Consider the following 26,991-nt stretch of genomic DNA (forward strand, 5'->3'; position numbering starts at 1 on the left):
AAGGGTTTGGTCCCATGGTAAGGTTGACCAAAGTGATCTCAAGCAAGCAAGCCCTAGAGTCACTTCTGAAATGTGGGCACCTGCTAGACGTGCCTGCTCGACATCTGTTCGGATGGGCTGATGGAGGGTGGTCACTGTGGAACTGCACTTAGCGCTGGGGAATGTTTCCCTGGAGACTCACTGCAATCCATTGTTACGAGTCCTGATGCTCCTAGACAATAATAATACTTTTTAAGAATTGTAATTGCTTTAAAAATCTCCAAACACTAAAGGAGAGTGTGTATCTCCCCTTTGTGTGCTACCTGGATAATAGTATAAACATGTCCCTGGCTGTCAGCCAGCGTGAGTCTAGCACAATATTTCAACTACAGCCTTAGGTCCAACGGTTTGTTTGTTTGTTTTTCCTGAGATAGAATCTCACTCTGTCACCCAGGCTGGAGTGCAGTGGAGTGATCTCAGCTCACTGCAACCTCTACCTCCCAGGTTCAAGCGATTCTCGTGTCTCAGTCCCCCAAGTAGCTGGGATTACAGGCACGCGCCACCACACCTGGCTAATTTTCTATTTTTAGTAGGGTTTCACCATGTTGGCTGGGCTGGTCTTGAACTTCCGACCTCAGGTGATCCTCAGCCTCCCAAAGTTCTGGGATTACAGGCATGAGCCCCAAATGTTATTTTTAAAAAATTAAGCGTTAGCCAGATTGATTAAAACACAGATGACACTGAGCAGAACCCCCATATATCCACGTCCATCATCTGATGCCCTGCCTCCAGATGGGTGGACAGACAGAGGTCCGGTCCTTCTCTGAAAAGCCAGCAGAATTTACATACAGCTCCGCTCCCCTAGTTTAATTTAATTTCTATGCTTCACTCTTAATCCTGACCTTCAAGGTAGGGAATTCGCTGGAAAAGAGTTTTTGTCAGCTTATTGAATGCCATTCTTTCTTGATTAGGACTGGCATGCATATGTTATCAGAAGTAGAAATCAAGAAATAGCCTCAAACCAACGCATTTCCTTGTTATGTTTCGGTAAAAATCACATCCATTTCTCTGGTGAGAGAAGACTCGAGTATCCTTGGTTTTGTGCCCCAGGTGATAAGGCTCTTCAAGTTTCTGCTTGCTCTGAAAGATTCCACAATATAAATAACTTTCTTTAAAACAGGCTCATCTGTTTCACATTTTGAGACAGTTTCTACACTGCGAGGCAGAGCTGCTAGCCAGGAGTTCTGCTGAAGCTGGCTCCTGCATCCTTCCCGTCCTGGAGAGTGACTCTGCGTGGGCGTTTCCTGCAAGATCAAAGCCTGACTCGAGCTTGGTCGAGTGGAACTTGAGTTCTGGGGAGTGTGATTCCTGGTGGCAGCGAAGACGTGAAGGATGTCTTCCTGCGACCAGCATCTCCTGGCCGGGAAGAGCAGGATCCACTATGTGCTGGGCGGGGTGGGGGTCGTTCTCAGGCCTGCTCTCCACCCCAGCCCTTGCAGGCTGCACACGGAAATGAGAAAAGCAGCTCTGGAGGAGAGCTGGGGTGCCCTTGGGTCCCGCCTGCCTAGGCTTACTTTGAAAGACTGGAGCTGTTGCTGTATGAGCGGGCCCCTGCAGGGCCTCCTCTGGCGCCCTCAAGTCTCTCTGTGGGAAGTGGGGGGACTGCATTAGGGAGCCCTTTCTGGGGGAGTATATGTGTGGTTTGCAAATGTAGCTTGCTTCCCATGTTTTGGTGCATTGTACAGAGGAGCAAGGGGGCGTCGAGGGACCTGGCAGTAGATCTTGTCTGCGAAGCACTATCTCTGGAAGTTGGGGAGATGGTAGCGAGGCCTAATGAGGGGTCCAGGAGGGAGGGAAAGTGGCCTCCCAGGGGAGTCAGGCATTCTGTCCAGTGGGACAGGCACTCCTGCTGTCTTTCTGGTTCCAAGCCTGTCTGTGCTATCTGCGGACCTGCACATACTGACGCCTTGAAGCTCTCATTTCCTTTCTCTGTTGAATCCTGCTTTAAGAAGGATGGGGCCACACCCACCTTGAGCCCACATTCCCTCCTTGCACTTATCCTCCACCTTCCACATTTCCCCCCTGCCCAATCCGTGCCACTTGTGTCTCTGAGCCTTTGCATGTGCTGTTCCCTCAGCTTGTGATGTCTGCGGCTCTGCCCCGTGTTGTCTCCACACAGTACCCTGATGGTTATCTGGGTACCAGAAGGGCACCTCTTCTTCAACATGTCTATAGCTGCGTTGACAGATAATTTCTGGAGGCACAGTTCTGTTCCTGAAGTCAGTGATACTTGAGCTCCATCTGCCCTAGAAGGCAAGGGAGCGGTACCTGAAAAGACAGACTCCAGCCCAGTGGCTTTCCAAGGGTCTTCTCCAGAGCTCTGGAGGTCAAAGGAGGTTCAGGGACCACTGCAGAGGGTGCCTGTCGGGGGGAATGCTGAGGGGACAGGCAAGACTCAAAACTTGAAATCCGAAACCCCTGGCCTGCTTGAATGGAGCAGTTCCATTGCGTTGTGGTTACTGAGGTTTCTCCTGAGATTTCCTTGAGAACCTTCAATTCTCTGCAGAAAGTGTGTCTCAGTAGGCTCCAGATGCCCTAACAAAGCACCGAGACTGGGCGGCTTAAACAGCAGACATTGATTTCCTACAGTGTGGAGGCTGGAGGTCCATAGTGAAGGTGTTAGCAGATTTGGTTTCTGGTGAGGGCTCTCTTCGTGGCTTGTAGATGGCCGCCTTCTCACTGCATCCTCATGGGGTGGAGAGAGTGAGTGCCAGTGTCTCTTCCTCTTCTTGTAGGATGCCAGCTGTGCTGAATTGGAAGCGCCCTTTTGACGCTTTTAACCTTGACTGCCTCCCTATAGGCCCCGACTACAAACACCGTCATACTGAGGTTCAGGCTTCGACATATTTTGTGGGGACACACTTCAGTCCATGGCAAAGCCTGTAATCCACGCTACAGTATTCCAAGCTTTAAGATGAAGAGACTGAGGCTTAACTTCTCAAGGTCGTCCAGATAGAGAATAGCAGGCCTTGCCTGGGCTGCATTGTTGTGGAAACCCAGCCGGGAGGCATCCTGGGGTTGGTGTCACCCAGCAGCTCCCTGTGTGAGTGTTAGTCACCTCTGGCTGCAGCTGCCATGGTATTGCTGCTTCTGCCAGGTGCTTCTCAGTGGGGACTGTAGTGGTGGTTGCATCCGTGTTGATATTTGTCAGAGCTCTTCATAAGGTACAACTATTTTTTTTTTTTGAGATGGATTCTCGCTCTGTTGCCCAGGCTGGTGTGCAGTGGCATTATCTCAGCTCACTGCAACCTCCACCTCCCGGGTTCAAGTGATTCTCGTGCCTCAGCCTTCAGAGTAGCTGGGATTACAGGCACCTGCCACCACGCCTGGCTAATTTTTGTATTTTTAGTAGAGATGGGGTTTCACCATGTTGGCCAGGCTCTTCTCAAACTCCTGACCTCAGGGGATCCGCCGCCTCAGCCTCCCACAGTGCTGGGATTACAGATGGGAGCCACCACGCCCAGCCTGGGTGTGTGTTATTACATGTAGATTATACCCCAGCAAAGCTGATTAAAAGCATGCTTTGGTGTGAGCATGCTTTGGGTGTGCGTGAGGGTAGGGGCTGGCTTCTGAAAGGTGCTGACTGGGAACTCCCCTAGTGCATATGCTTGACCCGTGGTGAGTTTTGGGTTAGAGTTAGATGGGATGGTGCACTGGGATGGATGTCTCTATGAACATCCTCTTGCCCAGGATCCACACAGTGAGATCACCTGAAAGTCTTGGATTTGGGGGCAGGCATGGCCTGTGGCCCTGGCTGGTTGCAGCTTTCCTAGAAGAGACTCACCAGGTGGTCAGGGCCTGACTTCCCCAGGACAGGCCCTCACCCTGGGCTGCCCAGGCCCGACACTGGGAGTGAGGTTGCTGGGTGATGGGGAGGGGTGCGTGCAGAGGCTCTCACTGTGCTCTGGTGTCGCTGGACAGAGGGCCCTTTTCTGAGAAAGTTTCCTCATTCCACCTTGGGCATAGGGTGGGGAGGGCAGAAAATACAAAACTGCCTCTCCCATTGCAGGCCCCTGTAACTTTGTCTATGCTGGATTGGATTCATAATTTTGAACTGCGTCATGAATGCATTTTGCTTTTTCTGGCAATCTTTTGCAAACCATGAAATGGTTACTTTACATTAGGATGCATGTGTAGAAAACGCAGGAATGACATCTCCCGTTCCCGCTCCTGCTTCCCGCCCCCCATCCCGCCTTCTCTGTCCCACGGGAGCATGCAAGGACCTGGGGCAAGGCTTGCTATTCTGTATACAGACGGGGAGTATAGAAAATCATTGCTAAACACGGCTGTTTTGCCCCGTGACCTCATTCAGCTTCTGGTTTTCTTTTCAACCGTCCCAACGGTGTAGGTTCTGGTAGCCACGAACCTATTACACCTAATAGGACAACATCTCGCCAGTGTGGGGGGCTGGACATGGGGCCAGTCCGGGGCTGCAGTTCTTTAGGACGACTTTGAGCAAGTTCAGCCCCAGCTGCCGCCTCCTAAAACTAAGAATGTTGCGCAGTGGATTTTAAATTCGCTGTGGACTGAATTGTGTCCTTCCCAAAATTCATATGTTCTCTTCAGACACAGAGAGAGCCTGATACTTGGAGGACGGCCGGAAGAAGTAAAACCACAGCCTGCGTGACAGCGAGTGGCACGAAGGAGGCGGTGCCTTTGGGGCTGGCAGCTCCCTAGGCGAGGAACAAGCGCTGGTCTGTGGAAGGTGCGGGAGCGTGGAGGCCGAGAGCCCATCTCATGCAGCGGCCCAGAGGAGGCCCCCAGGAACCTGCAAACAGTGTTTCTTTGTGCTCTCGGCTCCCGGGACAGACGACCTGAAACTGGTAGCTAGAAGTCTAGCCACCAGGCAGCAGTTTAAATCAAAATAATCACTTTAAGAAACGGTAGGGAACTTTGCTGGAGAACCATTTCCTCCACCCTGAAACGGGAAAACACGTTCTGATTTATGCTGCTGGCTCAGGGCAGCCTGCTGAAACGGTGCAGCTCCGCGTTTGATGGCCCCCTCCCTTCCTCCGCCCCGCTGCAGGGATGAAAAAGCATTTAGAAGGAGAGTGTGTGGATGGCCGTTAGTGCCAGAGTGGCTGTTGAAAGGCCCTGCTCTGTAGGAAAGTGGCCTTCAGAGGCCAGAAGGTGCAGACAGCAGGGCGGGCAGCCCAGGGCTGGGAGTGGCTGGAACCAGCATGGGGTTGGTTGTGTTTCAAATTGAGATTTTTAGAAAAACTCTGCAGAGCCCTTCTTACTAAACGAGGTCACTCGTTCCTCCATGAGAAGCAGACACCGTCCAGCCAGGCGGGGCATGTGCAGAGCCTGGAGCCGGGGTGGTGCCACGGGGCTTGTCTCTCCTGGGGCTCCTCCTGCTGCCCCGGTGTTCCCTGTGATTTATCACCTGCAGACATCGACGTGCATGCGGAGGAACTGTAGTTGTGTGGAGTCTCTAGACATACAGTAATTTCTAAGTGTGAGCAGGCTAGTGGGATTGGGCGTCACGGCCCTTTAGGAGAAGTCCATTTTCTCCTTAGAAAGAGAATGGAAGTCAGCAGCCCCCACTCCCCAGCCATGCCTCTCATCTAGATCACCGCTTCTTAAAGGCACCGAGGGCTGTCAGGAAGGATGCATTATGTCAGAAATGAGAACGTTTCTTTAAAAAATAAGTCTAGGATACAACAGACTGTCGTGATGGGGCCATCTGAGCCTTTAAGCTGGTCATGCACCTGACCTGCCCCGGGGTGGGCATGGAGGGCCACGTGGCTCAGACCCCACTGACTTTAGGGCTCCTGCACAGTACCTGCTTGTGTTCTGAGGCCCTCATTCCAGGAGCCACGAGAGGCTGAGGACATCCGCTAGTTCCTGTATGTCTTCGGGGTCTTTGCAGCAGCCAGCCCAGCCCTTTGCAGGGCCGTGGGCCACCTTCTGTGTCTTCTGTATTTCCTGGGTAACTGTGGCTGCTCCGTCCAGCTCCAACACGCTTTCTCCCTCCTGCACATGTAAATACATGCTGTGTGGGTTTTCTTTTCTCTGATTTTTGCTTCTAGTTGTTCTCTTTTAAATTCATATCCATTTAGCAAATATTTTGTAAGTGTAAAGAGGAGAAGAAACCTCCGAATGCCCCGTCCGAAGGGCTCGCGTGCAAGGGCGTTCGGGCAGCTCTCGAGTGGGAGCATCTTGTGTTTTCACCTGTGGTCAAGACAGGGGGAAGACACCTCTCGAGGGGATGCCCGCCTCACCATTGCTGTAGGAGAGCAAAGAGCTGCAGAGAATTAGGTGGCACCTGCGTGCCAGCTGGATATGGAGCAGCACATCAGTGACATGTAGCTGGAGGAGGCCTCTGGGCTCTTGGGGGAGGAGGAGGGGGGTGGCAGGAGCCCTGGCACCTCCTGCCCACTGCCCTCTCTTGAGTCAGTGGAGTTCTATCTCCTTGACACGATGGACCACTGAGGGCATTGGCCCCCTCCCCGCCCAGCTTTTAATTCCAGAGGTGGAATTAAGATACCGGAATATTCAAAGTACCTGTCTGGGCAAACCTAGCCCATTTCTCCTTGTTGCCTCAGAGGCAGAGAAGCTGTGGACAATTGGAAGTGGGCTGGCTGCACTGTCCTTTAGGTCACAGTCTGTGGAGAGTGCCCATGCATGTGGCATCCTATTGGCCTCTGGCATGAGACACTGACACCTAGGGTGAGGACACGGCACCCAAGGGCCAGCGTTTGGGTTCTGGTGCCTGTGCTGTTGACTTGCATTCTTGGTGCCTCAGTTTCCTCAGCTGTTAATCGGGATAACGATGGGGTCATTGTGAGGATTAAAGGAGATAATACAGGCATGGCACCTGGCACACATGTGTTGGCTGTTCCTAATCTCGACAGCAGTAATAGTAATCAGGACAGTAGATCTTCGTGACACTTGGGGATCAGGAGTATGTTCGAGCAATTAGGGGATGAGGAAAAGAAGAACTCCTTCTCTCACCTGCTGTCCATTTCTTGAGAATACACGCTTTTGACCATCTCTCCTCTTTATGCTTTTTCTCTCCTTTCTTTCCTTACTTCTCTTTCTCTCTCCTTTATTCTGCACTTACTTTGCAGGCATGTGTCTGCAGGGGGACAGTATGGATCCGAGTCCTGTTACCAGAAGCCTAGGCTGGTGGGGCAGGTGGGGTTGGCAGGGTGGATCCATCAGAGGTCCCTATCCTTCCCCGCCCTGACTGCATTGCTTGGCCTTGGGTAAGGCATTTTGTCTTTTCTTTGGAAAATGCAGACAGACGTGCCTCTCCTGGTGGCTGCCAGGGCCATACACAGAATGTGGAGGTAATGCATAGGCTGCTGGCAGTTGAGGTGCCATTAATATAAGAAACGGTCCAAGAAGAGGAAACCCAGTGGGGATGGCAGAGAGGGCTGGTGCAAACCCCACCAGGCTGGCATCCGAGGGCATTGAAGATTGAAGGAGTTGCCTGCCCAAGTTGGCTCCTGGGAAAGTTCATGCAGACGTGTGGAGGGCAGAGGGGTGAGGGCAGGTGCTCCGGAGCCCGCTGGGCTGTGATGCTGAGCACCAGCTTTTGCATGGAAATACCCATTTACAGACTTTTTCACAGACCACACCCATTTTCAAACCACCTGATGGTAAGATTTAAAATATGATCACCTTAAAAAGAATCTTTTAAAATTATTACCTTGAAGAGCTTCAGGCCTTTGCCAGTCTGTATCAGAGACTACAGCTTTGCCTGTGACTTTAGGAGCAGTCACAAGGGCCTTCAGGCAGAAGTCACATTCCGAGACCTAGAGAGTTTGTGAATTGGTAGAAGAGCATTTAAAGTGTTGGTGTGGCAGCTTAGAAGAGGGACTGCTGGGAGTTTTAAAAGCTCCTGGTCAAACTCTAGAAAACGTTGAGTTTTCCATGGACTTGTGTATTTATTAATGTGTTAATCACTTCCATCACCCTGGGACTGAACACCCACAAAGTTCCAGGCCATCCGTGCAGATCTCTCTGTATTCTGTGTTTTGTTTTGCTTTGTAAAACGAGGATAAAAGGAGCATTTGTGAGCTCAAGGGTTGTCAACTGATGGGCCAGCGACCGGGGAATGGGTGAGACTGGACCCACATGACGCCTGTTTCAGTCTATGATTTGGCTGTGGGCGCACAAGCTCTGCTGTATTACATATAAGGAGCTATTTCAGCTTGTCTTTGGTAATTGGACACAGTCTTGCAAATCATGCCATTAATCCATACAGCCCATGGCCACACATCTATAATGGTCTCACATGTATAGGATACAACAAATGCATGCAACGAAATGGCTAGAGAATGAAGCAGAGCTGGAGCATGTGGTGTGGATCTCAGGTCCTTGCATAGGAACGGGGGGGGGAGGTTCACCCGGTATCTCATCTGGACACGCAGAGGAGCTTTGGGTGCTCCAGGCCTGCCTGGGAGACAGTTGAGAGAGTTACCCAGGCTGGCATTTGGTTCTGGCCATCACTGCCTCACCAGTCTTGGTTGCTGGTGTGTTTGCCTGTCTCTCCTCATTCCCTGTGCGCTGGGCAGATACTGACTGAGGGTATGGGCGGTGCTGTTGTAGGGCCAGGAAGCACAGCCAGCCCGGGAGGAAGGCCCCCAGCTGGGGATCCAGCCTCGCTGCCCGCAGCCCCAGGCCTGAAGGAGGGGAGCTGGCATCCAAACTGGAAAGAAAACGTCAGACATCTCTCCTGTCTCAGTGATGAGAGTTTATTTTAATGAACAGAGGCCTCCTTGAAGCAATTGGGTATGGTGGGCCCTGGGGTCTGTCACTGGAAGGCCCTGGATTTTCAGTGCGCTGCAGAACTACAGGTTTCCTCGTTCACAAGAAGAGAAAGTTAGAAAGAGAAAGAGGAACAGGTAACGTCATCCTGGGCCGTCGTGGCATTTTAATGAGGTCACACGTGTGTTCCTGTGCAGCTGCTGGTCTTTGCTCTCCCGGGTCCCTCCCCTCTGATTCCTCTACTACCCGCTACCAATGCACCTCCCAGGACAGTGGGGCCTCAGGAGTGCCCCTTAAGCAGCCAGCTACTCTCTGCTCTGCCAGATGAAGCGGGCGTTTCCTGGGCAGGGTGGGGCTCTCCTTGAGAAATGCTGGCCAGCCCAGCAGATGGGGACCAGTACAGTGCGGGGTGATACGGCGCCGTGGGCAACACAGGTGGGGATGTTTAATCACCAGAGCCTTTTTGTGAGCGATGGAAAGAACACATTGATGAAGAGAAAGGGGTGTACTTTCGGTGGGGTGTCCCCAAATCAAAGGTGGTTGAGAAGGGGAATTGTGTTACGCAGATCTCCATCTTCAGGAGTGTCGGCGGAGAAAACCGACTTCTGGCTTCCGAGGCTCCCCCAGGGACACATCACCCAGTAGCGAGGCAGACACACATGTATGCACGCCACACTGATGTACCACACACCACACATAACACACACACACCACACATACAGCACACACACCACATATAACACACACACACCACATATAAGACACACACACACCACATATAACACACACACCACATGTAACACACACACCACACATACAGCACATACACCACACATACCACACACATACCACATACAGCACACACACCACGCATAACACACACACACCACACATACAGCACACACACCACACATACAGCACACACACCACACATAACATACACACCATACATACAGCACACACACACCACATATAACACACACACCACACATACAGCACACACACACCACACATACAGCACACACACCACATGTAATACACACACCACATATAACACACATACAGCACACACACACACCACATATAACACACACACCACACATAGAGCACATACACACCACACATACACACACACACACAGCACACACACACCACATATAACACACATACAGCACACACACACACCACATATAACACACAACACACCACATATACACACACCACACACCACATATAACACACACACCACACATAGAGCACATACACACCACATATACACACACACCACACAGCACACACACACCACATATAACACACACACACCACATATAACACACATACAGCACACACACACACCACATATAACACACAACACACCACATATACACACCACACACCACATATAACACACACACCACATATAACACACACACACCACATATAACACATATACAGCACACACACACACCACATATAACACACAACACACCACATATACACACCACACACCACATATAACACACACACCACATATAACACACACACACCACATATAACACATATACAGCACACACACACACACCGCATATAACACACACACACACCACACATACAGCACGCACACACCACACATACGGCGCACACACACCACACACACCACACACACACCACACATACAGCACACACACACCACACACACCACACATACAGCACACACACACCACACATACAGCACACACACACACCACATATACAGTGCACACACACCACACATACAGTGTACACACACACCACACATACAGCGTGCACACACCACACATACCCACACCGTATGCACAAACATGTATCCCCACACATATACCTCTCATACCACACACACAATATACGCCACATACTTCCGTAGACACACACACTCACAACAAACAGAAACACACTCCCTCACATTCCTATACCATAGACACACCACACTCATATACCTCCCCACAGCATACACGCACCACACATACCCACAGCATATGCACACATATCCTCACACGTATACCCCCCACTCCACACATATACACACAAACACCACAGACCCACACTCACAACACACACCACACACATACACACATACACCATATACGCACAGACACACCCCTCTCACATTCATACACCACACACACACCACACATATACACACAGGCACACATGCCTGTACTTACATACAGACACACACACACACACACAAACACACACACACACACCCACCCATCTGACAGCACCACGAATCAGGCCAGGATATTGGAGGAGGTGTTTTGGTAAACACAAAATACACCCAGCCCCCTGCCGTCCCCCCTCCCGAACCCCTTCATCTTGTTAATTGGTGAATTCATTCCTAAGCTGCTGTCATCCCACGCTTGTGTTGCTGCGTGCCTGCGCATAGCCGGGGCGGAGGGCCTTGGGTGTTGTGTAGTGTGTGCTTTTTGTATCTTTATTTTAATGTCATTTTGGACTTGTTGCCCAGGATTCTGTTATTAGATTTGCCTCTCTCCCAAACTGAAATTTATCTCATTTTCCTTGGAGTCCACAGGGAACTTCTCTCTAGTTTCTGCTGAGGTAGACTTCTACCGTGTGCCGAAAAACCATTTTCTTGTTCTTTGTGCCCTTTTATTTCAAGCTCCAGAATGGAGCACTGCTTTTATCAATGCCAGGTTTCGCGAAAACTCGTAACATCTGTCATGGTTAATGCTTAGACACGCAATGCCTTTACTCCTTTAAAAAAGGGTCTCACAGGAGCGATCGCGTTTTCCGACTGCAGCGGGGTCTCCTGCGCCGGCTGTGGTGCTTGGGGTCTCTATTCCCAAGGGGCAGACAGTCATGCTGGAGTAGCCACCTGCAAGCCTGGTGAGGGACCCATTCCCCAGTGGTAACATCAGAAGTGGAGGGTTTCGAAGATGAGATCTTAACTCGGAATGAAACCCCGGGGTCCGATCTCAGGGTGTTTTCATGTCGGTTCTATACAAAAGGTAGTTTATGCCGAGGAGAAAAAAGATAGCGGCTGCAACCAGGCGTGGCGTGACTGGTGAGTCAGGAATGTTTCAGGTGCGAGGAGGGGAGAGGCTGCAGGAGAGGCAGAAGGGCACCCCAGCCCCTCACCCAACACTGTGTGCGCGCTTGGCCCTGGTCCCAGCTCTCGGGGCCTTCAGGTTAATCCACGGTCTGAGTGGCTCACTTGGTTCTGAAATGGCCTGGTGGTGCCTGGTTTAATTTGCCTTTATAAACTAATAGGCTAAGTTGAGCATTTCAAAGGGGCAATTTTACCTTCTTTAAGTTGCAGTGAACACATCTTTCAGGATCCAGAGGGAGAATTACACACATAAGGTATGCCCAGGTTAAGGAACACGGTAAAGATTTTAACTGCCTAATAAACTATAAATCCCTAAATAAACTCCTGGATGAGGCAGTAAAAGCTTAGACGTCAACATGCAAAAATGAAACCAGTTTTGTGAGGGTAGGGGGAGTATGGGTAATTTCTGTTTTTCCCAAAATACGTATTTAAAGTGGCAGTTTGACGATGAAAAAAAGTATGGTTCAGTAATTTTTTTTCTTTTATGTGTTCCACTTAGAATGTGTGAACACGTGGCGCCGTAGCCTGCATCCCTTATTCTTTTACTTCTACCTTGTAGCTTAGAAGTAAGAAACCTACAACAGCGATGAAAACTATATGTTTTTTTCTACCTGCCAAATGTGTATAGATTAAAAACACTGGATGTTAAGAAATTTTCTTATGCACAAGTGGAATTTGTCTTCTTTTAAAACACGTAAAACATCTTGCAAATGAGACAACTGGGACATGAAAAATGTATGAGATGGCTTTGAGAACCACTGCTGCTCCTTTAATTGCTTGGCCTTCTTCCCCAAGCCCCTTAAGATCGCTTACCTTTGGGTAATGCTCATAAAGTACAGAGAGCAGGGGAGTTCTTTTAATACGGCAAGGCTTCTCCCCGCCCCCCTCTTAAACGGCCAAAGTTTCAGCCTGTCATATTTGGTGATTTTTTTTATTGTTGCAAGTTTTGTTTTTTTATAGTGGATGTGATGTCATCTCATGACATGGCTGTTTAAGACCAGTAAGCAGGCCGGGCGCGGTGTCTCATGCCTGTAATCCCAGCACTTTGGGAGGCCGAGGTGGGCAGATCACCAGGCCAGGAGATCAAGACCATCCCGGCTAACACGGTGAAACCCCGTCTCTACTAAAAATACGAAAAACTAGCCGGACATGGTGGTGGGCGCCTGTAGTCCCAGCTACTCAGGAGGCTGAGGCAGGAGAATGGCGTGAACCTGGGAGGCGGAGGTTGCAGTGAGCTGAGATCACGCCACTGCACTCCAGCCTGGGCAACAGAGTGAGACTGTGTCTCAAAAACAAAACAAAACAAAAAAACAGTAAGCAATGCGGAACAGAAATTCCTAAGGAATGATTTAATACCGTGTACACACACACACACACACACACACACACACTTATCTCAAGTGAAACTTTTAAAGTTGTTTTCCTTGAATACATTTTTTTTAAAGAAAAATGTTTTTTTAAAATTTTCTTGTGATTTTCCAATCTAATAAATTACCATAATTTCTTTCCTCTAGAAAGACACTGGCATTGACTGAAGTTGCAAACAAAAATCGCCAATATATTAAACACTGCAGCTAGTAAGTGCAATGAGCAGACAGACAGACTGAATGGGCAGGGCTCGTGTGCTTTGAGGGGTTCCTGCCTGGCACCTGGCTGAGGCCACTGCCCAGGTGGCAGAGGTGGAGGAGCGAGCTGTCATTCGTAACTGGGCAGCCTGGTAAAACCAAAGCTTGGAGAAGTTCCAGAACTCGCCCCAGTGCAGGATCCTGTGAGCAGCAGCTCCTCCAGCCGCCCTCAGACCTGACATCAGCTGGCACAGCCCCCTGACCTGGGGTGGGGCAGAGGCAGGCAGTTAGCTGCGTTGCGCCACCAGAGGATGGAGGAGACCTGGGCTTTCTTAGTTAGCATTGCTGCTCGTGAATGTCTGTCAGCTGCAGACTGGATTTTTTTTTTTTTTTTTAATGGAGTCTCACTATGTCTGCCAGGCTGGAACTGTGGCGCGATCTTGGCTTACTGCAGTTTCTGCCTCCTGGGTTCAAGCGATTCTCCTGCCTCAGCCTCCCAAGTAGCTGGGACTACAGGCGCCCGCCACCACGACTAGCTAATTCTTGTATTTTTAGTAGAAACGGGGTTTCATCATGTTGGCCAGGCTGGCTTCGAACTCCTGACTTCAAGTGATCTGCCGCCTCAGAGTGCTGGGATTACAGGCGTGAGCCACTGTACCCGGTCCAGACTGGATTAATAATCGGTACCTCTTCATAGGACAAAGTGCCATACAACAATAAAAACAAATGAACTTTACCCACAAGCTATACTGTGGGTGAATCGCACCAACAGATGGCAAAGGAAAGAAGGAGGCCACAGACAAGCATGGTGGGATTCCATGTGCAAAGTTGTGTGTGTTTTTAAAACAGGTGAAACGAAATTCTTTTGTTTAGCGGGGGAATGCAGGAAGTAAAACCTCATTGCTTGCATATACCTTGGATTTTACCAAACACTGGGCTGGGGAAAGCTGTTTTCAAGTTGTACAGAAAGGCAGGGAAGCGAGGATCACAAAAGCATTGTCCTCGCGCCCAGAAATTAAGCAGTTACTCTAGAAGTGAAAGGCGGACGTGTGGAAGAGACATCTTGTGAGAGTGTTTTTGTGGTGTCTTCTTGAGAAAGGTTTCGTGGGAGACCTTCCCAGGCTGGCAGGTGGCTTGGCCTCCAACTGTCAGCCCCTGAGCTCCACAGGTGTGCCCTTCCGCCTCCTGCAGCCGCAGGTAGATACCACCTGTAGCTTTCCCCTCCTGCCTCTGCTGGTCTTCCTGGAGAGATTTAGTTCATTTTAATGATTTCACAGGTCTTATGGAAAGATGCTCACCGCTGTTGCTGCAGACTCCTGAGTTCACTGTGATAAGTTGGGAGCCTTACTGGGAACATTTTCCCTCGTAGGGGATGGGGATCAGGGATGGGGCAGCGGGGCTGTGGAGGGAGTTCCAATCTACATTTCACTCTGAGCATGTCAGGGCAGCCCCCAGGGGCTCTGACGGGCTGTTTTTGCTCCTTCTGCTTTTCCAGTATATGGAATGAGGGCTGGGGGCAGTGTGTGTGCAGAGAAGAGAACAATGGAGCCCATAAATCAGTGCAGCCGTCATGATGAAATTGTACATGTCTCTTGAAAGAAGCCATGGAAATTGGAGTGTTTGAAGACAGAGGAGTCGAGGCTCTTTTGGGGTGGCCTAGCTTGTTTGTTTCATGAGGCACATCTTTGCTTCCATTAGCAAACGGCACTGCTGTGAACCGGCTGGGTTGGTGCAGGACCCTTGGAGGTGAGGGGGCAGCAGGTCGTGGAGAGAGGCTTCCAACAAGGGGGCAGCATGTGAAGACTGCAGGGTCTGTGTCTGCGGGGTCTGTGTCTGCAGGCGTCTCTTTAGGCATCTTCAGCTCCATGTGTTGTAAGACCTGCCCTGGCCTCAGGCTCCTCATCCCTGGCCCACCCACCCACAGTGACGTTTGTGCCCAGAGACATAAGGCAGGGCGCATTCCTGTGCTGGACTGGAAAAGCAATCATTTCCTGGCAGAGTGCTTGGTCAAGCTGTAAAGTGGTCTCACTTGAACAGAGCCCATGCTATCGAGTTTTATTGAAGCTGTGTTTATCTTGAGCTCTGCGGGAGTCAAAAGCTCACTGGAACTTTTAGGTAAAACCTGTGTGTGTGCAGATGGGCCACACTTTCCTTGGTTTCAGGACAACGGTTTTGCTCGACTTTAAAATCACAAGAGCTCTCGTTTGGGATCCGTGCCTTTGGAGAACGTCTTGACGATTTGACTCCACTTAGGTTTTTCAGGTTGGAATCTTAAGTGTTTGGATAGATGGGTCCCTTTCTCAGTGCTGTGTGTCCACGTGAATCTCGCTGACCTTTGCTTCTCATGGTTGTCACAGAGCAGCCCTGCCGACGACGGGACTGGTGGGGCATTTTGTCCCTGTTATTCCATGCATGAGGCAGAGAGAGTATGTCTTCTGCTGCAGCTAGAGTTAAATAAAGGAAAATTCATGCCAGGCTGAGTTCGGGATTGATGTTTGCTCTGTGGCTGCATTAAAAAATAAACCACAAACACGGTTGTCCTTCCAGCAGGGCTGGCGTTGAGTTAGCAGCTGCCAAATGACTTGTGGGTGGTGGGTTTGCATGTGGCGACGTGGTCCGGGGCATTGTGTAGGGAAGGGAGGAGATGAAGCCCAGCTGGGGCTCCAGGCAAGTCCACCCAGCGATGCTGAGGACAGCCAGGCCCCGAGTGGGCTCCCATAGCCCACAGTTTCTGGTCTCGTTTCCTGAGCCAGGTTGTGCCTTTCTCTCTGGGTAACAAGATAGATTTACTGACCTTTGCCATGGAGATCATGTACTTTGGAACCCGAGACCCATTTTTACTTTCCACTTGTCAGCTGAAACAAAAGCCGGAATGAACTTTACAGCCCGCAGGCCCAGGGGGATGGCCTACCCACTCTGCACGCTGTGTCTTCCCTGGAACCATCCCTGACCTCAGCCCGTGGGTACTTGAGGCTGTGGGAAAGAACATGGAGAGAAATCCCATGGCTCGTATACGCCTTGGATTTCCCCGAACACTGGGCTGGGGAGAGCTGTTATCAGGCACAGTGAGGGGATGTCCCTGCCTCCATATCTCTTCAAGCTGAGTCTTGCAGCAGGACTCGGGTCTGCCCTTGGCCGCGTGTGGCAGAGGGGATACTCCAGCAGGTGCCCAGGACAGCTCCTCCTGCATGTTGAGGCCCCAGGGAGCTCTCGGGGACTGAGCAGAGCTGATCAGTTGGAGGCTGGCAGGAGTGCAGGCAACTCGAGGCGGGCATGCAGGTCAGCAGGGTGTGCTGGCCATGGGCCGCTGCTTTTTGATAGGGGGTCATTGAGGGATGTGCATGGAAAGGAGTGCTCAGCTACCCCAGGGGCCTGGGGTGGGGGCCACGGCTCTGGCGTGGTGGTGCCGGTGGTGGGACTGGGAGTTCTTTGTCTTGGAATCAGCTGAGGGTGACCTCAAGAGATGTGACTTGAGCACCTGAAAGGATGTGGCCACCATTTGCTGGGAAAGGGACAGTGGTGGGTGGGGCAAAGCTGGGAGTTGCAATACGGGCACAGTGCACTTGGCGTGCCAGCTGGGGGTGGCAGGATGAGGACCTGCTGCAGAAGTGCAGAGCAGGGTGCTGGAACCCAGTGTGGATGCTTCGGCCGTGTCCAGCAGGCTGGGTGGCCAAACGGCTGAGCGGCCTGGGGTGTCCTCCCACCCTCCCAAGCATTTATGTCTGTGGGTTGGTGTCGTGGTGACGCATCTGCAATCACCTTGATGCCATGCCTCTTGCCCACGCGGCAGAGAGCACCTGGGTGTTTTGTCCCTCAGCCTACCTTCCCTATCGGGTGCTGCAGGGCTTAGGGGAGCCCACTCTGAGCCCCTCACCTGCTTTTGTGTTCTACATCTAAACTTGCTGGTGGGCTCCTACCCAGGAGGGCTGTGCTGACCTGGGCAGGGCTCAGGACTGGCACTGCGGTATCTTCTCCTGGCATCTCTCCTCCTCCTTCCCCTCCACTGCATTTGGGGCTACAGGAGGCCCCGATTTCCCTCAAGATGGACATTGCATTTCTCGTTGCTGTTTCTGTGCATTGTTTTGGGTGATTTGAGGAGTATACCTGTCAGGGTCCAATTAGAGAAACAAAACTCGTAGGAGATATATAGGAAAAGATTTGTCACAGGGAATTGACTTACTCGGTTGTAAGGTCTGACCAGGCGCATTCGAAATCCATGGGGCTGACCACAGGGAAGGGTGGCTGGAACTGTAGGCACCGCCGAGGCTGCTGTCCCTGGGCGGACTTTTTTCTTTCTCAGGGAAGCCGCTGCTCTGCTTTTGAGGCGTTCGACTCACTGAGCCAGGCCCTCCTGGGTCATCAAGGATTATCTCCCTTACTTAAAGTCATACCTGGAGAGCAGCACCTAGAGTTGCGTTTCACTGGTGTGTTTGACTGATGACTGGACCGTGGACCCTGACCATCATGGGTAGGGGACACAGCCGGTTTTCTTTTGTCGTTGTGACCCCAGAAGTTGACAAAGACTCATCCAAACTTGTCATTTAACATCTCATGGATGTTTGAAAACATAATCTGTGACCTTTTTTCTGTCGCTAGTCACTGTGTTTAAATTTTAAAGTAGTGAAATCTACCTATGTTAATCCAAAGAAGAATTAAGAATGATTTTTCCCTCACACCTGGAATGGCAGTGAAGATGGCTGGAGTTGACTGGCTGTGAGTGCCTTGCGATCTGTGAGAGATTCATTAGGGGATCTCCATTCCTCATCCTGCTCTACAGGGTCAACCTTTTGGTGACTTTTCTGGTCAAGGTCACCAGTGATCAGCTTGCAAGTCCAAACAGGACAGAACATCTGTGGCCCAGCCTGACAGAGGCACTGTTGGTCTGGGGCTTTCTGACTTGGACTTCTTTCTTAGGTCCGGGATATGATTGGCTTGCATTTGACCTCGCACATGGCATCTTTTTACAGAGAAGAAGATGGCACCATCTCCTCTGGCAGGGCGAGCTGAAGTCTGCAGTCCTTCACTTGCCTTTTTTTTTTTTTTTTTTTAAGACAGAGTTTTGCTCTTGTTGCCCAGGCTGGAGTGCAATGGCGCGATCTCAGCTCACCGCAACCTCCACCTCCTGGGTTCAAAAGACTCTCCTGCTTCAGCCTCCCAAGTAGCTGAGATTACAGGCATGCGCCACCATGCCTGGCTAATTTTGTATTTTTAGTAGAGATGGAGTTTCACCACGTTGGTCAGTTTGGTCTCAAACTCCTGACCTTATGTGATCCTCCCACCTCAGCCTCCCAGAATGCTGGGATTACAGGTGAGAGCCACCGCACCTGGCCCTTCACTTGCTTTTTCGCAGTGGAGTGGATGTTATCCCCCCAGATGCCTCTAAGGAAAAGCGGCGCCAAATCCTCACTTCATTTCCACCAAACGCTGCCGGTCGCTTCCAAGAAGACATTTGATTCCTCTCAGCCTGAAACATGACTTCATGCTTGTGTTCTTTTTCTTAAAAATAATAATAAACTTACGTTATAAAAGTATTAATACAATTTGTTTTTTTTTTTTTTTTTTTGAGATGGAGTTTCGCTCTTGTTGCCTAGGCTGGAGTGCTGTGGCTTGATCTCGGCTCACCACAACCTCTGCCTCCCTGGTTTAAGCAATTCTCCTGCCTCGGCCTCCTGAGTAGCTGGGATTACGGGCGTCCACCACCACGTCAGGCTGATTTTGTATTTTTAGTAGAGACGGGGTTTCTCCATGTTAGTCAGGCTGGTCTTGAACTCCTGACCTTAGGTGATCTGCCTGCGTCAGCCTTCCAGAGTGCTGGGGTTACAGGCGTGAGCCACCACGCCCAGCCACAAATTTTTTAAGAAATTGAAATCATAGAAAGTGTGTACTGTCAATCCCTTCCCAGGTCTCAAGGGCAAATGCAGCTCCTGGTAACAGTTCGATGTCTACCTTTTCAAACTTGAGCTTCTCTACACACACACACATACACACACACAAACACACACACACACACGCACACAGTTATTTAGTTTTGGTAAAATGTATTCATATTAACTTTTTTTTTCAAATATTTTCCCTCAATATAATAACATAAACTTCCATCAATGACTGAACGCATAATTCTTTCTTACTCTTTTTAATGGCTGCAAAATAAACTCGAAGCTCCATTTCCTCTGTAAATAAACAATACCGTTGCCCACTCTACCCAGCTGGGGGAGGCTGGTGGGCTGCAGTCTACTTTCCTGCTTCTGCAGTTGGGTTTTGTGTTGTTAGTGCTGTGTGCTCTCAAACCTGCTTATGGGAGTTGTGTTTGTTATTGTACAGATGTAGCTTTCTTTTCTTTTCTTGTTTTAGAGACAGAGTCTCACTCTGTTGCCCAGACCGGAGTGCAGTGGTGTGGTCATACCTCACTGCAGCATTGAACTCCTGGACTCAAGAGATCCTCCCACCTCATCCTCTAGAGTAGCTTGGACTAACAGGTTCATACCACCATATCTGGCTAATTTTTAAATTTTTATCTTTTGTAGAGACAGGGTGTCACTATGTTGCCCAGGCTGGTCTCGAACTCCTGGGCTCAAGCGATCCACCCGCCTTGGACAGCCAAATTGCTGGAATTACAGGCATGAGCCACCACACCCAATCAGAAATAGCATAAATGACATAATCTATAAATTCAGTGGGTGTAAAGAAGGGAAAAACTCAAGTTGACTGATTTGAAAATACAAATGTGAGGAAAACTTTTAAAGATAATTTCTGTTGAGTTAGATATGAGTCATAATGAAAGTTGATCAGGATTTTGTATTCAGATGCATAGGTGCATTTATACACTTCACTTTAAGAAAACCAAACCAGGAAACAGATGATATATGTAATTTGTGAAGAAATGAATGTGAACAGCAATGAGTAGATTTTTTACTCAAAGAAAGGGCTGGGCTATACATCTGTTGATTGATTAATGATGGTTCATTTATGTGTATTACGTTAAAAATACTTACTGTAGGTGTGGATCATTATTTATAGTGCCTAACTTTATCGTTTTTAATGTTTCCATTAATGAACATTCATATGAATGAAGATTTATATGGATCTTGGTTATATCTGTAAGAAGGCATCAGCTGGTCCAGTTCCAGAATACAGCTGTGCCTTCATTTCACTGCTCCCTGCTGTAGTTATTTGCAACTTTCTTTCCCTTGGTTTCAGGTAACCTGGAAATATTCACAGAATACACTTGTGCTCACAGCCTTCTTTGAGATGCCTGCTTTTGTTTTTTTTTTTTTTGGAGATGGAGTCTTGCTCTGTCACCCAGGCTGGAGTGCAGTGGTGTGATCTTGGCTCACTGCAACCTCTGCCTTCTGGGTTCAAGTGATTCTCCTGCTTCAGCCTCCCGAGCAGCTGGGATTACAGTTGCATGCTGCCATGCCCAGCTAATTTTTTTTTTTTTTTTTTTTTGTATTTTAGTAGAGATGGGGTTTCACCATGTTGCCCAGGCTGGTCTTGAACTCCTGAGCTCAGGCAATTCACCTGCCTCACTCTCTCAAAGTGCTAGGATTACAGGCGTGAGCCACCACGCCCAGCCGAGATGTCTGTATTTTATTACAAATGTGCCCATACACTTCTGAGAAGGGTAGAGTGTGTTAATCTGTTTGTCTCACTCTGGCTGCACTCCCCAGAAACTGCCTGTGAAGTTTAATTGGCTTGGAGGTGGGACAATGCCATGATGTCTAGTTAACATATATTTAAGTTATACCTTGAGGTCATTTGAAAGTGGAATTCTCCCTAGTGCCCAGCTTGTGTTTATCCTCTTATGTTTCTAATCATTTAACCATTTAAAATAGGGAGATGATGAGACACTTGCAAGACTTTTAAGAAATTAATCTCCCACTTAGCTTTTTATAATGTTAATTAATGTCTATACCAAACTCAAAGCAAACATTAATGGTGTAATAATCTAAGTAGTCTATTTAATATCAAGGCTAATTCAGAAAGCCTTGTATGAGGTTGCTCAGCATGTCTTGTCAGTGTATTAAGACAGGAAACAGAAACAAGGGGCAAGCTAATGGATTGTAGAAGATGCAGTTACTATTTTTAAGAGAATATGTACTTTTATTTATTTATTTATTTGAGACAGGGTCTTGCTCTGTCACTCAGGCTGGCATGCAGTGGCACAGTCTTGGCTTACTGCAGCCTCGTCCTCCCGGGTTCAAGTGATTCTCCCACCTCAGCCTCCTGAGTAGCTGGGATTACAGGCATGCACCACCACGCCCAGCTAATTTTTGTTTTTTTAGTAGAGATGGGGTTTTGCCATGTTGGCCAGGCTGATCTCAAACTCCTGACCTTGAGTGATCCACCCACTTCGAAATCACAAAGTGCTGGGATTACAGGTGTGAGCCACCGCGCCTGGCTGAGAATATGTACCTTAAAGCCCGAGTAAATAGACTAAAAACTTTTAGAATTAATTTGTAAACTTACTAATGAATTTACATACAATATATTGGAAAAGATTTCCTATGTATCATCAATAATCAGAAGATGTACAGGGGAAACATTCCATTGCAAAAAGCAAAATAGATAAACCACACCACTGTGCCATCAAAAATATGCAGGTGCTGTTGAAATAACCTAAAAACTTGACCAAACAATAGGAAAGTGTGTAAGAATAATGACATTTTCAAAAGTACAATAATTTATTTATGCTCTGGAAGACTGAATGTTTTAAAGATGTCAGTTCTTCCGAAGGTAGCAAACATTTAAAATAACCCCAAGCCACATCCCAGTGGGACTTTTCAGGGATGCTGGACAAAAGTATCCTATGACTCATTTGGAGGAATAAAGAAATGACAAATGCCAAAAACAATTTTGAGTATGATAAGTGGTGAAAGGAGATCTTTACTGTGCTTTCAAATACATTGAACAGCTGCAAAAACTACAGTATGGTACTGCCCGAAATGATGAATACTGATAGGAGAACAGGCAAAGGAGACAAATACAGTTTTTCAGAAGGAAACTACTATGGTTGGTATAAAAATTTTTGGAAGTCCTGAGAATCATTGAAATTACAGAACTAGAGATTAAGCCTACCATGGAACACTTTTTGGTTATCAAATTGAACAAAATTATATTGACACTGCTGATCGATCTATACGTTGGACTGATCTGTACATTGGACCAGTCTCTTGAGAGAACATTTTGGGCCATGCATCCTGAACCTACCTCCTGCTCCTTGGACCCAGTACTCTTACTTCTAGGAATCTGTCCTGAGTAGATGGGAAGTGAAATAAAGATTTACAGATGGGAAGTGTATCATAGCTTTATTTGGTGCAGTTGACAATTAGAAATGAACCTAGTGTTCAGAAGCAGAAAAATACTTAAGTACATTTGGTAAGCTACATAGAGAAATATTTATTTATTTATTTATTTAATTTATTTATTTGATGGGGTTTTGCTCTTGTTGCCCAGGCTGGAGTGCAGTGGCGTGATCTCTGCTCACTGCAACCTCCACTTTTTAAAAGTCACATTTTCAAAAAAAAAGAAAAAAAAGATATAGCAAAACCTTCAAAATATAATATTCATGTATAATGATATGGGAAAGTTTTTATAATATCATGTTGATTTAGTCAACTAAGACACGCTAAGTGCCTGTTAGGACCCAGGCAGTGTGCCAAGCTCACAGGAGACACTTGACTACGTAGAAGAATTGCCTTCCTTATGGAGCATATAGTAGGGGGCAATATAACAAAATATTATTAATATTATTTTAGAAAGTAATGTAGTAAGAAGTTCAATTTATGAAATGACTAATCTTGTAAGAAAAGTGAACTGTAGAGTGTGTATATAGTTAGGGAAGTCAAAAGGCCGTGCATCAAAACTTTAATAGTGGTCTTGTCTGGTAAACATATGGCAGATAATTTTTGTTCATTATTCTTTCTAGCACTTTCCCAATTTTCTGTAAAAGCTGATTTGCATTTTAATAATCAGAGCAAAGTTATAAAAGAAACTTCAGCGTCTCCCCTTCTCAAAATGTTACTGGACACAGTACATACTTGTTGATGATTGACATTTACAAAAAATCACATTTATTTAACCCAATAATTAACCACTGATTTCTGCATAGTTATGCTGGTACAATGGCACGATCATGTAATTAACCAGTGTATTTCTTTTTGTTGTTGTTGTTTTGTTTGTTTTGTTTGTTTTTGAGACAGAGTCTTGCTCTGTCACCCAGGCTGGAGTACAGTAGCGCAATCTCGGCTCACTGCAAGCTCCGCTTCCCAGGTTCACGCCATTCTCCTGCCTCAGCCTCCCGAGTAGCTGGGACTACAGGCACCCGCCACCATGCCCGGCTGATTTTTTTGTGTTTTTAGTAGAGACAGGGTTTCACCATGTTAGCCAGGATGGTCTTGATCTCCTGACCTCATGATCTGCCCGCCTTGGCCTCCCAAAGTGCTGGGATTACAGGCGTGAGCCACCGTGCCCGACCTGTTGTTGTTTTTTAAGGAACACAACAATGTAAGGTTTACGTCAAGGTTAAAAACACGAAATAAGAAAGGGGGTCCGGAGATGTGTGGAGACATAGCTGGGTATAAAAATGAAATGGCGTGATTGCTGGTAGAATGTTCGCTGTGCTGCACCATATTCTATCCTCCATACAGTCAGTCCTGTGAATGGGAAGGGCTCATCCCTCCCATTCTGTAGATGAGAATACTGAAGCCTCGCAGTCATGCTTCTTGGGAGCGTCCTGGGTAGCCCTGGCCAAAGTGGGCTTTGAACCCAGGGAGCCTGGGCTGTTAACTACAAAACCACAGGACACGTACAACATAAGACATCGACATTATCTGTCCAAATCGCCAGCAGGCAGGAGGGTGAAGCCACCCAGCGAGAGTTCCTAAGAGACCGAAGGGAGGAGACCCACACTTCTGCTGGATCAAAGCTGATGTAAGTCAGCAGTAAAGCTTTTCATTGGTTTATTTGCCAATGGAAGGACCTTCTTGCTTCAGAATCAGTGTTTGCCCGAGACAGCAATTTGTGGAAATGGAGAAAATCTGAGAATTCTTCTGTGGCTTTGCTAACTTGAGGCTCGTCCTCCGCAGTCCATCCTACCCTCCCCCACTTTTTTTTTCAGCAAAATAAGTGATAGTTTACTCACCTTCTAGGCATAAGAGTCATCCTTTCACTGTGGTGAAACCAGTTCAGAGCTGACTCAAAAGTCCTATGACTTGTTGAAATACAACATTGGATGGGTGCCTCCTGTTCTCTCCTGGCATTCCGAATACTGGTGTTGGGATGTTTCCTGACACCCACCTTCTCCCGCTGCCTGGGTCTGTTCCTGTCCAGGTCTTTCTGCATCGTCTGGGCAATGGCAGCGGTCCAGATCTTCCAAGGGCAAGATCTCAGGATGGTTTCACAAGTACTTTGCACTCTGTTTTATCTTCTCACCACAGGGGAATTAGAGGTGAATTACAGGTAAGTGGAGCCCATTGGGTGCCCCACAAGTTTGGTGACTTTGCCCCAGGTGTCCAGGTAGATGAATAGCCCATCACGTGCCCCGCGCTTCCAGGGAGCGTCTCTCCTAGCACCTGGGAGCATCTGCTCCCGAGTGGGGTGTGGCTGGAGCAAGCTTGAACTTTATTGCGTGTCCCCAGCCTTCCCTGATTACCAGAGGCTTTCTTCCGCATCCTGGGAGGGGCGCCCCACTTTAAGGGCTTCTGTGTGTTACAGACACACTGCCAGCGGTGGAAACAGATGTATGTGTTTTTCATGTTGGCCCCCATGTCTGAAAGACACATGTTATTTGTCACTGGCTTAAGGCCACAAAGAACCATTGACAGCCCAGCCCTGTGGCCTGTCTGACTTGGGAACAGGACCCAAGCCCCGAGCTCCCTCTTCCTTTTCATTTCCTTGAGGCCAGTGGGCTGGGGGTGCCCTGTGGGCAGCGCTGTTCACCAGGTTAAGGGGGCCCCTGTTTTGTCAGAGAAGAAAATACAGCTGGCAAGAGGCCTTGCCCGGCACCCCCTCCTGCCAGGGCAGGCTGCTTCCTAATTGCAAACACATGGGCTGGTTCCAGAGTGTGGGGACGGATTCCATGTCCCGCCTGGGAAAGCTGTGTGTGTCCCACCCCTAATGCCCTGTTTCTCATCAAGGAAATGGGGGTGTTGCATACCAGGGTCGGAGGACAGCTGCCTCGGGTGGGGGGGTCCCTGGGCACTCCCAGATGTGCCTGCTGGGAACATTTTTGGTGTGCGTTGAAACATTGGGATTTGTTGCATTTCATCGTCCTCTGTTTCCTACTGCATTTTTGGTGAGTGCTTTTGAATTCTTTCTCCCTTTCCCTTCTCTTCCTGTGAGTGTTTGCCACTATGAAGTAGACCTGTTGAATGCACTGTGTCCTGCAGAGGGGGTGCCCTGCACCGGGCACGTGCATGTTCTTATCTGTTAGTGAAGTTTAGTGCCCACTTCACTGGAAACATGAAGTGCCAGGGGATGCTGATGCTGTAGTCCCAAAAGGCCACACCGTGAGTGGGAGAGGCCCCTCTAGCAGGGAACACAGTGAGTTTGGCTGGGGGAACCCCACAGGCATGTAATCCAAGGGACTTGGACGGAATGCCCAGCTTCATCACTTCCTTGTGGCTCTTGAGCCTTTGTTTACCTGCCCGAGGCTCATCCTTTACCTGTAAGATGCCCACAATGGTGTCTCTCTGGGAGGGTGGCCTGGTCATGATGATTACCTGGGAACTGTGAAGTAGAGAAAGTCTGGCAGATTCTGTTGTCAGCACATGAAATTCTTATTTTCTCCGCCTGTCGACTTAGACGCACTGCTGTGAAGCACCAGCTCATTGTGAAACGCCTGTTTTACCTGGGCCCTGTTAGTGGAAGTCTGTTAGCAGGCTGAACCGGAGTACAGGTGTGGAAGAAAAGCAACAAACTGCGAGGGTCTTAGAGGAACAGCTGGTGAATCCAGCAGGGATTGTGTATTTCAGAGAAATTTAGGAGATTGAGGAGCCTCATGCCTTTGGAGCTCCTCATGCCTTGGGGGCACCTTTCCTGATGCCCCAGCCTAACTAAATGTAATCCTGTTTATTCATCGTCACCTTGGGAATGAGGGCCTCTGTATTCCTTTTCATTATGAGAGTTTTCAAATATGTACAAAAGTTGAAAGATAATACTGCAAACACACACATAAACTCTCCACCCAGATTCAGCAGTTGTTAATAGTATGCTGTTTCTTGCCCCCACTTCCTCTCTGCCCCTTAAGTCCATATTTTATAAACATTTGTTGCTGAGGCTGGGCACGGTGGCTCATGCCTGTAATCCCAGCACTTTGGGAGGCCGAGGTGGGTGGATCACGAGGTTGGGAGTTCGAAACCAGCCTGACCAACGTGGTGAAATCCCGTCTCTACTAAAAATACAAAAAAAAAAAAAAAAAATTAGCTGGCATGGTGGCATGTGCTTGTAATCCCAGCTACTTGGGAGGCTGAGGCAGGAGGATTGCTTGAACCTGAGAGGCAGCAGTTGCTGTGGGCTAAGATCATGTCACTGTATTCCAGCCTGGGCGAGAGAGCAAAATAC

General features: G+C 48.7%; 1 protein-coding gene across 2 annotated transcripts in view; it reads left to right on the plus strand.

The window, feature by feature from the left end:
• Positions 1-26,991, plus strand: part of ROR2 (receptor tyrosine kinase like orphan receptor 2) — a 225,830-nt gene that overhangs the window by 103,355 nt on the left and 95,484 nt on the right. The window lies entirely within an intron of this gene.

This window comes from Chlorocebus sabaeus, chromosome 12 (genome assembly GCF_047675955.1).
Source record: "Chlorocebus sabaeus isolate Y175 chromosome 12, mChlSab1.0.hap1, whole genome shotgun sequence".
NCBI lineage: Eukaryota > Metazoa > Chordata > Mammalia > Primates > Cercopithecidae > Chlorocebus > Chlorocebus sabaeus.